This window comes from Lissotriton helveticus, chromosome 7 (genome assembly GCF_964261635.1).
Source record: "Lissotriton helveticus chromosome 7, aLisHel1.1, whole genome shotgun sequence".
Classification (NCBI taxonomy): Eukaryota; Metazoa; Chordata; class Amphibia; order Caudata; family Salamandridae; genus Lissotriton; species Lissotriton helveticus.
In genome coordinates, this window is record NC_136068.1 from 754,060,885 (window position 1) to 754,072,364 (window position 11,480).

Genomic DNA, 11,480 nt, shown 5'->3' on the forward strand with positions numbered 1-11,480 from the left:
TGCTTGTACCATTCCACTGGACTCTCTCTCAACTTTGGAAATGTGTTCGTAAAGGCAGCAAGATCTCCCCTGCTCCAAGGTACATGTAAATATCCCCCATGAGCCACCTCCCGCAAGGGGTACACTTCAGCGTGCATCAACCCTCCTCCCGGGGATGTCTCAATAACACTCCGTCTAACTGTCTTTTTCTTTGACCACCTTTCCTCCCATTTCTCCAACTGGGACCATGTCCGGATTCCCATTATCAGTTCCCTAATATGGGTTTTTAATCCGATCACCCTCTTTTCTTCCAGATCTTGATCTGAGTACTGTAACCTGTGGCCCCCTGTAGGGCTTTAGTTTTTGTCAAGTCTACCATATACTTGTTTGCCAATTCAGAGAGTTTCTCATGAGCTGACCTCGCCTTCCGAGTGACATCCTTTGCCACAAACAACAGCTCATCTGGTTCGTAAAGTTCAATCCTTTCTAGTGGGAGTGTACCTTCCACTATCTCCTCTACTTCTGATTTTAGTCTCAGCACATCTAACCTTCTTGCCTTTATTGCCGCTCTCAATGTGACTTGGTTAGAAGTTTCCTTAGAGTCCCTTCCGCCACAATCCTGACTCTCTCTTCTGTTATCTTCAGGTGTGTTAGGAGGAACCCTTCTACCATCGCAACCCTCACAGTCCCACTCCTGTCGCCTGTCTCCGGAGGAGTGGTGAGACGTCCCCCTGCTTCCCAAGCCTCCGTGTTCCCATTCCTGCCTGCTTTCTCTAGCTGCACAGTGAGAACCCATCCTATTCTCTTCGTTCACTGACCCAAACACATTCCTTGATCGGTCACTCTGGGTGTCCACAATTGTTTCCCAAGTTCTCAAATCTGGCCTTAGCTCCCTCATCGACCTCGGCCTCGGTCCTCTCAGATCCATCGATCCCCTCCAACCCCCTCTCTCTTCCAAGGAGTCTGCCGATGCCACCAAAGGGGTGCTCCGTTCTACCGGTCTGGGTAACGTCTTCCACCCATCAGCCACATCAGTTCTGCCTTCACTGGCACTCCTCTCGCTCCCCATCCCTGGTGGACTCTCACCTTGTATCTGTTCTGGATTGTACACTGATACTATAGGACCTATGGTAACAGGTACCATCAGGGCATCTGGCAGTTTCTGAGAATGGACACCCTCTTCTACCCTAACTTTCTGTACTGTAAACCTTCCCACTACTCTCGACACTGGGGAGGGTGGGGGTGCCCTTTCTCCCTTGTCTGGGGTAAACTTGTCCCCTGGGGTTTCCCATCCGTTCCCCATTGGAACACCTCCTTCCCCTACTGGGGCTTCCCAGTGCTTTGCCGATGTTTGCGTTCCCTGCAACTCTGGATTGTATGGGGGTGGCCATTCCGACAACAGCCTCTCTATCAGGCTGTCGTCTGTCTCGCTTTCCTCATCCTCTGTACTCTTTTTCTGCACTTTCCAGCAACGGATACAACCTATCCCCTACAATGGCCTGTACCCTCCATCTCTTTTCCATGGCATCCCATCTCGCTTCTTGAACCGCCCTTAACAAGCGTTTTACTCTTTCTTGTCTCCTATCTCTATTCCTGTCGTGGGCTGCCCTGATCCATGCATTTAGTGCTTCAAACTGTGTTGGTCTGGGCAAAGGTCGCAATGCAGCCATAATCGCTTTCAACTGACGTCACTCTCCTCCGTTTCGCAGCAGTTCCCCTCCTCTCTCCGTTCTTCTCGCGGTCTCGTATGCGTCCCACTCACACACTGAAAATGATTACTTCCGACCAAGCAACCCTGACTGTACGGCCACAGTCTACCTGTAATTGTCACCAACTGGCAAATGTCTGTCCGCGAACGACCGGACAATCGCCACACTGATAGGTTACAAGCTCACGATAACTTCCGACCAGCGTCCGTTACCCACATACTAACACATTCGTCCCTCCTATCTTGGTCCTGCGGGCGATCAATGGTACCTCATGACGCCCTTTCACAATGGTCGACAATTACTTTGGGTGTTCGATACATGCGAACCACTTAAACTCCCCTCGAGCTTAAGATTTTCACCGGTTGCGCGCGCTCACAACCTGTCCTCATTCACGCTACAGGCATTCAACTCCGCAAGACAATACATATACAATACAACATGACACCGCAATCTAACAACGCATGACCCTTTTCATACTCACTCTCCTCCGACCTGCTGCTTTCTGCCGCACTGTTACTCTCCGTCAGATTCCATGGAACGCCATCCTCTATCCGCGATTCTCTGGACACTCTCCATTTTATTCTCTATGGGCCTCGGGGAAATCTCAACCTATTTCTAGATTACCTTTACTCCAGAAAATAAACTATCCTACACTGCTACCAACTGGGAAGGCGGGATTTTTTTCTCTAGAGTCTGCTTACCATTCTCCAGAATCCCGTCAAAGGTCGACTGGACCTTTTTACCTGTCATAGAGTGAATTAGGCAACCTAGTCACAACTAAACAAATCAATTTCAGAATATTCAATTGCTTTCCCCAAAGAACCACTGACTAAAGACTGAATTTAGAAGGTTTATTACATAACCAAAAATAACTGGAGATACAGGCACCACAGCAAGAGGTTCAAAAGATAAACAGCTACTAAATTCCAACGGAAAAGTCTCAAACGGCTAATGAATAGGACCAGAATCAATTCCAGGATCATCAGACTAAACATGATTGCTATAACTTGAGTTCTGGTACTCATCAGGATAATAGACATAAATTCAGATTAGTCTGTCCCTACACTATGCTAGGTGACATCCCTACTCAACAACAGCCTGTCCTATCCAAAAGGTGTCAGCCGTGGTGACTTCCAAAAGAAGTTCGCCCACATTCTCTCTAAGACTATAGTTCTCGACTTGCAACTACGCTCTTTGCCCATCCGACCGCTCTCTCTAGCTCCTCAGCTCGTCTGCTCTGCCTCCACCCTCGGGGCACTGTCCCTAATACCAAACCCCACAATGTGAATGGCACGCCTTCAGGTACGCCCCTCCAGAAGGTGTTGGGTTCTGGAAATTTCCAGCATGGCACTGGTCCATCCTTGTCCGTTCAAACGTCCTTGGGTCTCAGGCTTTTCATCCTTTCAAGTCGCTTCTGTAAATTCCTGGTCTACTCCTCCATGTCTGAGTCTAGAATCCTAACGCTCATACACAATGGGCCCTTCTACTCTACTATCTGCTTGATGAGGCACCTGCAAAGAAATACACGCAAATAGCTCACAGTCTACAAATGTTGCAACATCTTCTAAAAAGTTCTTTCATAAGCATTTCTATCGTTTATATGTTTAAGCAAGACATTTTCGTACAGGCCTGTGCCATTTTCATGAACTAGGCCTCTGCTAGGGTTTTTAGGCCTCACGTTTCGCATTTATCAATTCTCTGGGTTCACTAGGCCTCCAACCTTAACGACAAATGCATTGGTTCTAATTTAACTAATTATCGAGTACATAAAACATGATTATACATTTCAATTTAGTCAATCTGAAGGCACATTAGTAAATCAATTAAACACTCTTATCAATAATGAAAGATTTCATTTCAAAGCATCTCTACATTGCAGTAAGCATGGATTCGCACTTTGTAAAGTTGGTTCTTCACATTTTCTAATGCCAATTTACTTTAGTACCTTGTCATACATTGCATCTAAACATGATTAAAAGTCCTCTATATATGCGGGTGCTGACTACTTGTACATATGCTGCACCCCTACGAATTTCACTGTAAATGGCGCTCTCTCACTATCATTTAATTATTAAAAATTAAACATACTTATCCACGTAGGATGGCTGCAGTGCACCATGCCGCGTAGCCATAGGTGATCCGAGCCCCGCCTCCCAGCAATGGTGGATTCTGTCTGGCGTTCGTGAAGGAGGCTGGCGTTGTCATGTTTCTTACCTGCAGTTTCCTCGGCTGTGCCTGGGTCCGAGCAGTATTGCAAAAGCGGAGTGCTCCTTTCCCATACGGCAATGTTTGTTTTTCCAGATTGAGACTAGTTTGAGACTCTGCCGCGCTTGATTGTGTGAAGCGCTACGCTCTGCCAAGCATCGACATAACACGCCGGAGAGGTAGGTGAGAGAGGCCACAGCGGCTGCGGCAGCAGCCGCTTTGATGCACGAGCGCTGCCCTTCATCTCTTCATCTTATTACAGCCATTTATCGCCGAGGTCTGGGCATAGGCTGTAAATACTCATTTTTTAATCCTGCATTCTGCATGCCTTTCCATAACCGGCAACAGGATAAACTCTGGTTCCCTTTAATGTGCCTCCTCTGCTCCTTCTCAGCCTTTAACACGCTGGTTGCACGTCGTGTGTGGAAGTGAGCCTCCGTTGTTTATAAATATTAATGAACATCTTTGCATCCTGTATGCCAGCTATAATTAGCTACAACTCACAACAGGATAGATTCTGGCTTCACCTTGTTTTGCCTTGTGACTCTTCCACATGGTGCCTCTTCCTCTCCTTTGCAGTCTGTATCTTGTTGGATCCACGGTGGGCTCAATTTCACGCTGCACCCTGGGAGAAGCTGTGTGCGGGAGTTTTTTTCAAATGTCATGCCTCATTGGCAGAATCTGCATAAATAAAGGAGGAACATACTTTCTTTTTTTCTTTCTTTTTTTCAGCACTTTTTACACTACTTCGAGGAGTTGAATGGAGCAGTAAGGAAGGTAAGGAGGCGGTCCGGCGAGACTGCAGTCAGAATGGGAAAATTGCTCAACGCCCGCCTCAAGGTTAAAACTCACCGACTTCAGGCTAAGGAGGTAAAAGACACAGCCTGATTGGCCTGTAAAGAGAATGCCCCAAATCTGCTGGACCTTAAATCAACTATTGAGAGCTCAGAGGAAGAGGAACCATCCTCTATCACATCTTCGGATCAGGCGGGCTCAGTAGGTGTAGCCGATAAGAAAATAGCCACAGTTATGCCTGGAATAACTTCACATGGGGCCTCAGGATCCGAAGGGCTTAAAAAGGCAAAAGTGACAAAAGAAGCAAAACAACTTGCATTATTTCTAAAAAAAGCAACACTGCAGGCCCCCTCGCCTGGCTCTAGCTCTGTCACTAAGCCCTCTAAGGACTCTTCTGGTGCTATGTCTCCATCAGTTCTTACATCAGTAGCAGTAGATTTGACCCCTTCGAGGCTGGTTAATCCGCAAGTAAATCTGGAAACTGGTCTCATTGCAGTCACAGAGACATCCCTGGGCCAAACATCTAATCAGGACATATCAACATCTCTAACATTATTGTCCACTCAGGAAGGGAGACAAGTGGGGCATCCAGGAATCGCGGAATCCTTAGAAATCCCTCTTGTACCAGGACAGGTCGTTATCGCCTCCAGTGCTCTCAGTACAACATCAACTCCTCAAGATAAATTACCAACTCAGCCTCTGGCCCAGACACCTTTACCTTTAAAGCTCCCTCGAGCAGTTGGCTGACGAGCCTGGGAACCCGCACCTGCGCGCATGAGTGGTACTAAACCTGGCAATATTTGGCAGCCACCGGCAACCCCAGAACACGGCCTAATCCCTGCTGATGAGGGGTAAATACCCCGAAACACGTGTCCAGGGATGGTGAAGATAGCGAAGATAGCAGAGAATCGAAAGAAGATGGATCGTGGAACACGACTACACTTACCACAGTCCTTAGGGGCGATCCCGCTGGTGTGTGAGTAGTGTGCGACCCCAACCCCATTTGTAATGTTAAAGCTCCCTCGGCAGTTGGCTGATGAGCCTGGGACCCCGCACCTGCGCGCATGAGTGGTCCTAAACCTGGCAATATTTGGCAGCCACCGGCAACCCCAGAACACGGCCTAATCCCTGCTGATGAGGGGTAAATACCCCGAAACACGTTTCCAGGGATGGTGAAGATAGCGAAGATAGCAGAGAATCGAAAGAAGATGCATCGCGGAACACGACTACACTTACCACAGTCCTCAGGGCTGATCCCGCTGGTGTGTGAGTAGTGTGCGACCCCACCCCCATTTGCACCTTTACAAGAGCTTGCATCCCCGATGGGTCTGATGTCTCCTGTGGGGTTTTTGGTAGGGACCCTACCAGTTTTTCTATGTTTAGGTCTTGGGCTGCTTATAGTGGATTCTCTTCATCCTCAGCTTCCCATAGAGGGACTGCAATATTTTTAAGCAAAAGATTTCAGGCCGAGGTAGTAACTTTGATAAAGATAAGTATAGTCACTGGTGCTGGGTTACCTGCATCTCTAGGCAGAGACTGAGACCGACCAATAACGTTTGTCAGTGTATATGCCCCAGTTGAGGATAATCCTATGGTTTACGAGGAGTTGTTTCAATCCCTAATTCTGGTATCGGGTGAGCTGATTCTGGGGGGCGACTTTAATGTTTTAATGGATCCTAAAACTTACTCCTCAGCGTGGGCTAAAAAACAACTGAAGCCTAAAACCCTAAGGACCATGCAACATTATGGAGCAACCCTGGACCTACAGGACCCATGGCGGGTGGCCTTCCCAAAGAAATTAGCATATACTTGCTGGTCTGGTAGATTCCCTACCTCGTCACGCATTGATTTTTTCTTTGTCTCTCGGAGGCTGGGTTTTTCTCAGCAGTGATTCCTTCAGAATGGATTTTCTGACCATGCTATGTTGGTGCTTGAGCTACCAGTCGGAGACCCCGCTTGGACCCTTAAAAGATGGTCGTTAAATAGACAATATTTTAATGAAGAGGAATGGGTGGGCTTCATCAGGACAGAGATCAATTCTATTGCAAAATTGTGGGTTTGCACCACTTAATGTGGTTTGGGACACTCTTAAGGCCTTTATTCGGGGGTTAATTATTGGAAAAGAAGCAGAAAATGTTAAAAAAGTCTGAGAAAGTAAAAGAATCTTGGAGCGGAAGGTCCAAGAGTCATATTCTGCAGTCCTTAATAACCCCTCTTTGTTTAACCAGCGTCGACTGGACCAGGCTAAACACGATCTCAGCTCAAATTACTATACTTAGAGTGAAGCTTTTTTTCATCAATACCGTAAAAAAACATATGAGGAGAGTAATTTTACGGGCAGGTTTTTAGCCTGGCAGGCCAGGGAGCAGGCTGCTTCTAATCAGATTAACATGTGAAAATGTCCCCTAACCGCCTCTTGTATAGATGACCCATCGGTGAATTAATGCTACAGCATTATGGGTCCATTTATGGCCAACAACAGTAGGTGGATTCGTCCGCTCTGAATAGTTTTTTGCTTAATAATGATCTACCCACGCTCTCGGATATAGAAATACTATCCATGGCTGGCCCTTTTACTAAGGAAGAGCTGGAGGAAGTCATTAGGAACCTGCCGAATGGCAAAGCATGTGGCCCGGATGGGTTTCCATCTGAATTTTTAAAACTTTTTTATAGCTCAGTTGCAGATTTTTTTCTTTGCTTGGTTAACTCTATGTTGGATCAGGGGGCAATACCAGAATCCTTTAGACAAGGCAACATAGTCAGTTTTCTAAAAAAAGGTAAGATCAGTGAGGACCCAAATTTGTATAGTCCGATAACATTGTTAAACTCGGACTACAAAATTGTCACTAAGCTGCTTTCGCTCCGGTTTAATCAACACACAGCACATTTGATTCACCCGGACCAGAATGGTTCTATTGCCGGTAGGCAGTTAGCCACCAATACTCATTACTTAACTGAGGCGTTGGACTATTTTGGCACTCAGAGGATACCCGCTTTAGTCCTTTTATTAGATGCCGAAAAGGCTTTTGACCTTGTTGTGTGGGAGACATTGTTTACAATTCTAGGACATTTTGGCATCTCCTCTAAAATCTCGGCCCTGATCCATACTCTTTACCTCAATGCCGAAGCCAGTGTAATTATCAACACTTCGGTGGTAGGGCAGGTAAAAGTAAAACGCGGCACAAGGCAAGTGTGCCCTTTGTCGCCAGTTTTATTCGCTTTTTTTATTGAACCGCTGGCAATAGCAATTAGGAATTGTGTTAATATTCATCCTCCAATTCAGTCTATGGCAAAAATAAAGCTATATGCCGATGATATCATGCTTATTATTAAACCTGAGATAGAGGTTTAGGCTAAAGTTTTTCAGGTTTTTGAAGATTTCAAGGCTTTAGGTGGATAACGTATTAATAAAAGTAAAACTGAGATTCAATCAATCAATCAATCAGAGGATTTATAAAGCGCACTACTTACCCCTGATGGTCTCAAGGCGCTGGGGGGGAGCCGCTGCTAGTGGTCGAAGAGCCAGGTCTTGAGTAGTCTCCTGAACGTCTGCGGGTCTTCAGTTTGACGTAGGAAGAGAGGGAGGGTGTTCCAAGTATTGGCAGCATGGTGGGAGAAGGACCTGCACCCCGGAAGTGGTTCTGTGGATGCGTGGGACGGTGGCCAGTGACAGGTCGGCAGAGCGGAGTTTCCTGTTGGGTACGTAGAATGAGAGTCGGTTGTTGAGGTAGGCGGGGCCGGTGTTGTGGAGTGCCTTGTGTGCTTGGGTCAGGAGTTTGGAGGAGATTCTTCTGTCGAGGGGGAGCCAGTGCAGGTTTCTCAGGTGGGGGGTGATGTGGTCTCGGCGCGGGACATCGAGTATCAGGCGTGCAGAGGCATTCTGGATTCTTTGAAGTCTGTTGATGAGCTTGAACGGGGCTCCGGCATAGAGGGCGTTTCCGTAGTCGAGTCTGCTGCTGACGAGGGCGAGGGTGACGGTTTTTCATGTGTCTGTCGGGATCCATCTGTAGATCTTTTGGAGCATGCGGAGGGTGTAGAAGCAGGTGGAGGAGACTGCGCTGACTTGGTTGGTCATGCTGAGTTTCGAGTTGAGGATGAATCCTAGGTTGCGTGCATGGTTGGTTGGTGCAAGGGGGTGCACAGAGATGCGGGCCACCAGGAGTCGTCCCAGGCTACGGGGTTGGCCCCGAGGATGAGGATCTCCGTCTTGTCCGTGTTCAGTTTGAGACGGCTTTCTTCCATCCAGTCGGCGACGGCCTTCATACCATGGTGGAGGTTGGATTTGGCGATGAGGGGGTCCTTGGTGAGGGAGAGGATCAGCTGGGTGTCGTCGGCGTAGGAGATTATGTTGAGGTCGTGTTGTCTGGCGATGCGTGCGAGTGGTGCCATGTAGATGTTGAATAGCGTTGGGCTGAGGGATGATCCTTGCGGGCCACCACAGATGGTATTGGTGATTCTGGAGTGGAACGGGGGGAGGCGGACTCTTAGGGTTCTTTCGGAGAGAAAGGAGGTGGTCCTGTCCAGGGCCTTGTGGCGGATTCCTGTGTCTTAGAGGCGTGTGCGTAGTGTGTGATGGCAGACGGTGTCGAAGGTGCTGGAGAGATCCAGGAGGATGAGGGCTGCTGTCTCGCCGTTGTCGAGTAGGATTCTGATGTCGTCTGTGGCGGCGATGAGGGCGATTTCGGTGCTGTGGTTCCTGCGGAAGCCTGACTGGGAGGGGTCGAGGATGCTGTTGTCTTCTAGGTAGCGGGTAAGTTGGGTGTTGACGATCTTCTCGATGACCTTTGCTGGGAACGGAAGCAGGGAGATGGGCCGGAAGTTCTTGAGGTCGCTCGGGTCCGCTTTGGGTTTTTTCAGTAGGGCGTTCATCTCGGCGTGTTTCCAGCTCTTAGGGAAGGTCACGGTCTCGAATGAGAGGTTGATGATGTTACACAGGTGGGGTGCAATGGAGCTGTCGGCTTTGTTGACAATGTGGTGGGGAAGAGGGTCATATGAGGTGCCTGAGTGGATGGTGCTCATGGCCTTGATAGTTTCCTCGGTGTTCACGTTGGTCCATGTGGTGAGGAGGTTGTGGTCGGCGGGGATCGGTGGGTCCGGTGTGGTCGGCAGGGTTAATCCGCGGGTTGAAGCTGTCGTGGATGTCGGTGATCTTGCGGTGGAAGAAGGCAGCGAGGGCGTCGCACAGGGCTTGGGAGGGTGGGATGTCGTTGGTGCAGGAGCTGGGGTTTGAGAGTTCCTTCACGGCGTTGAAGAGCTCCTTGCAGTTGTGTGCATTGTTGTCGAGGAGGTCTTTGAAGGAGGCCTTTTTGGTTGTCCTAATGAGGTGGTGATGGTTGGGGATGGCATCTTTGTGGGCTGCGTGGCTGTCGGGTATCTTCTCGTTGTGCCAGATGTTTTCCAGTTTCCGACAGGAGCGCTTAGAGGCTAGGAGTTCCGGGGTGAACCAGCTGGCTCTCTGGCTGGTGTCTCTGTTGGTGTGCTGTCTCATTGGGGCTAGGGTGTTGGTGCAGTCTTCCATCCAGAGTCTGAGGGTGTGCCCCCTCCTCGGGGTTGGTGGGGTTGGTCGGTGGGTTGAGTGCGAGGTGTGTTTGTAGTAGTTCCTTGGTGACTTTGCAGAAAAACAAATGGTAAATCCTGAGCTTCAAGCCAAGTATTAAAGTCCATCAATTCAATTCAATCAGACGATAGTCCTCATTGTCATCTTCATTTATTTCAATCTTCTTCAAATGAACAAACACTAGCCGCCAACACGTGTTTCGTCCTGGTATGGTAGCCAACGGACTTCCTCAGGGCTAGAAAATTACAATACACATGATCACAAAAGTGTAAATCCAAAGATAATTGTTCATTATGAAAAAATCAACCGTACTAAAAATACATATTTATAGGTGACATCATGATACCCGTAAAGATTGATACAAAGAAGCAAAGTGGCCTGAGTTTGGGGTCAGAATATTAACCGCATGCGCGCTAGCGGTTTTCCCGCTGGGCGTTGCGTTTTTCAAAAAGCCGCGTTACATGACGAGCTCAGCTCGTCATCAGCGTACGAGCGCCGTAACTCATGACGAGCTGAGCTCGTCATGAGCGCGGAATGGGTTAAAAGATCATACTGTGACCTCATTCCCCAGTTGAAAATACAGTCTAACAATCTGTAATGCATCAGCATTAACATGTTATAGAGAGTCATAATAACTCGCAAATGCATAAAACATGTCAATAATATATATAGGCTCTTACAATTGCCAATTGAAGTAAGGTAAAGGAACGCCAAAATAGAAAACCAAGTGAAGAAATAAGCAATCCTAAATAACGTGACCAAAAGACAACATGCCAGGGTTTGTAATATTGTACATAGACCACAAGGTTAGTAAGCGTAAAGATAGTCATGTCATAGACCCATATAAGGTGTAAAGAGATAGTTTCAATATTCCATTGAAAGATAAGAAGTGCTGTGTGTACCCATAGTGATCCGAACCGTGCAATAAGTTGAAGCAAAGCCAATAAGGGAAGATAAGAGGAGAGAGAAGTGAAAAGAAAAAAGAAAAACGGAAAAATCACAACAAAAAAGAAGAAAAGCTCACCTAAGACTGGATTCAGTAAGTCAAAGTACAAATACAGTGGGCCTACTTGGGTCCACGTAAAACACCGGAGCGAACTAGATGAGATTAAAAAAAAACAAAAATCTAAATTGCATCTATCCTCATGGATCCTGAGCTCTGCCAATTAACTATAAAAGCTATCTCTAATCAGTATAAATGTAGAAGAAAAGGAAGAACTCACTGATAAAGTGTA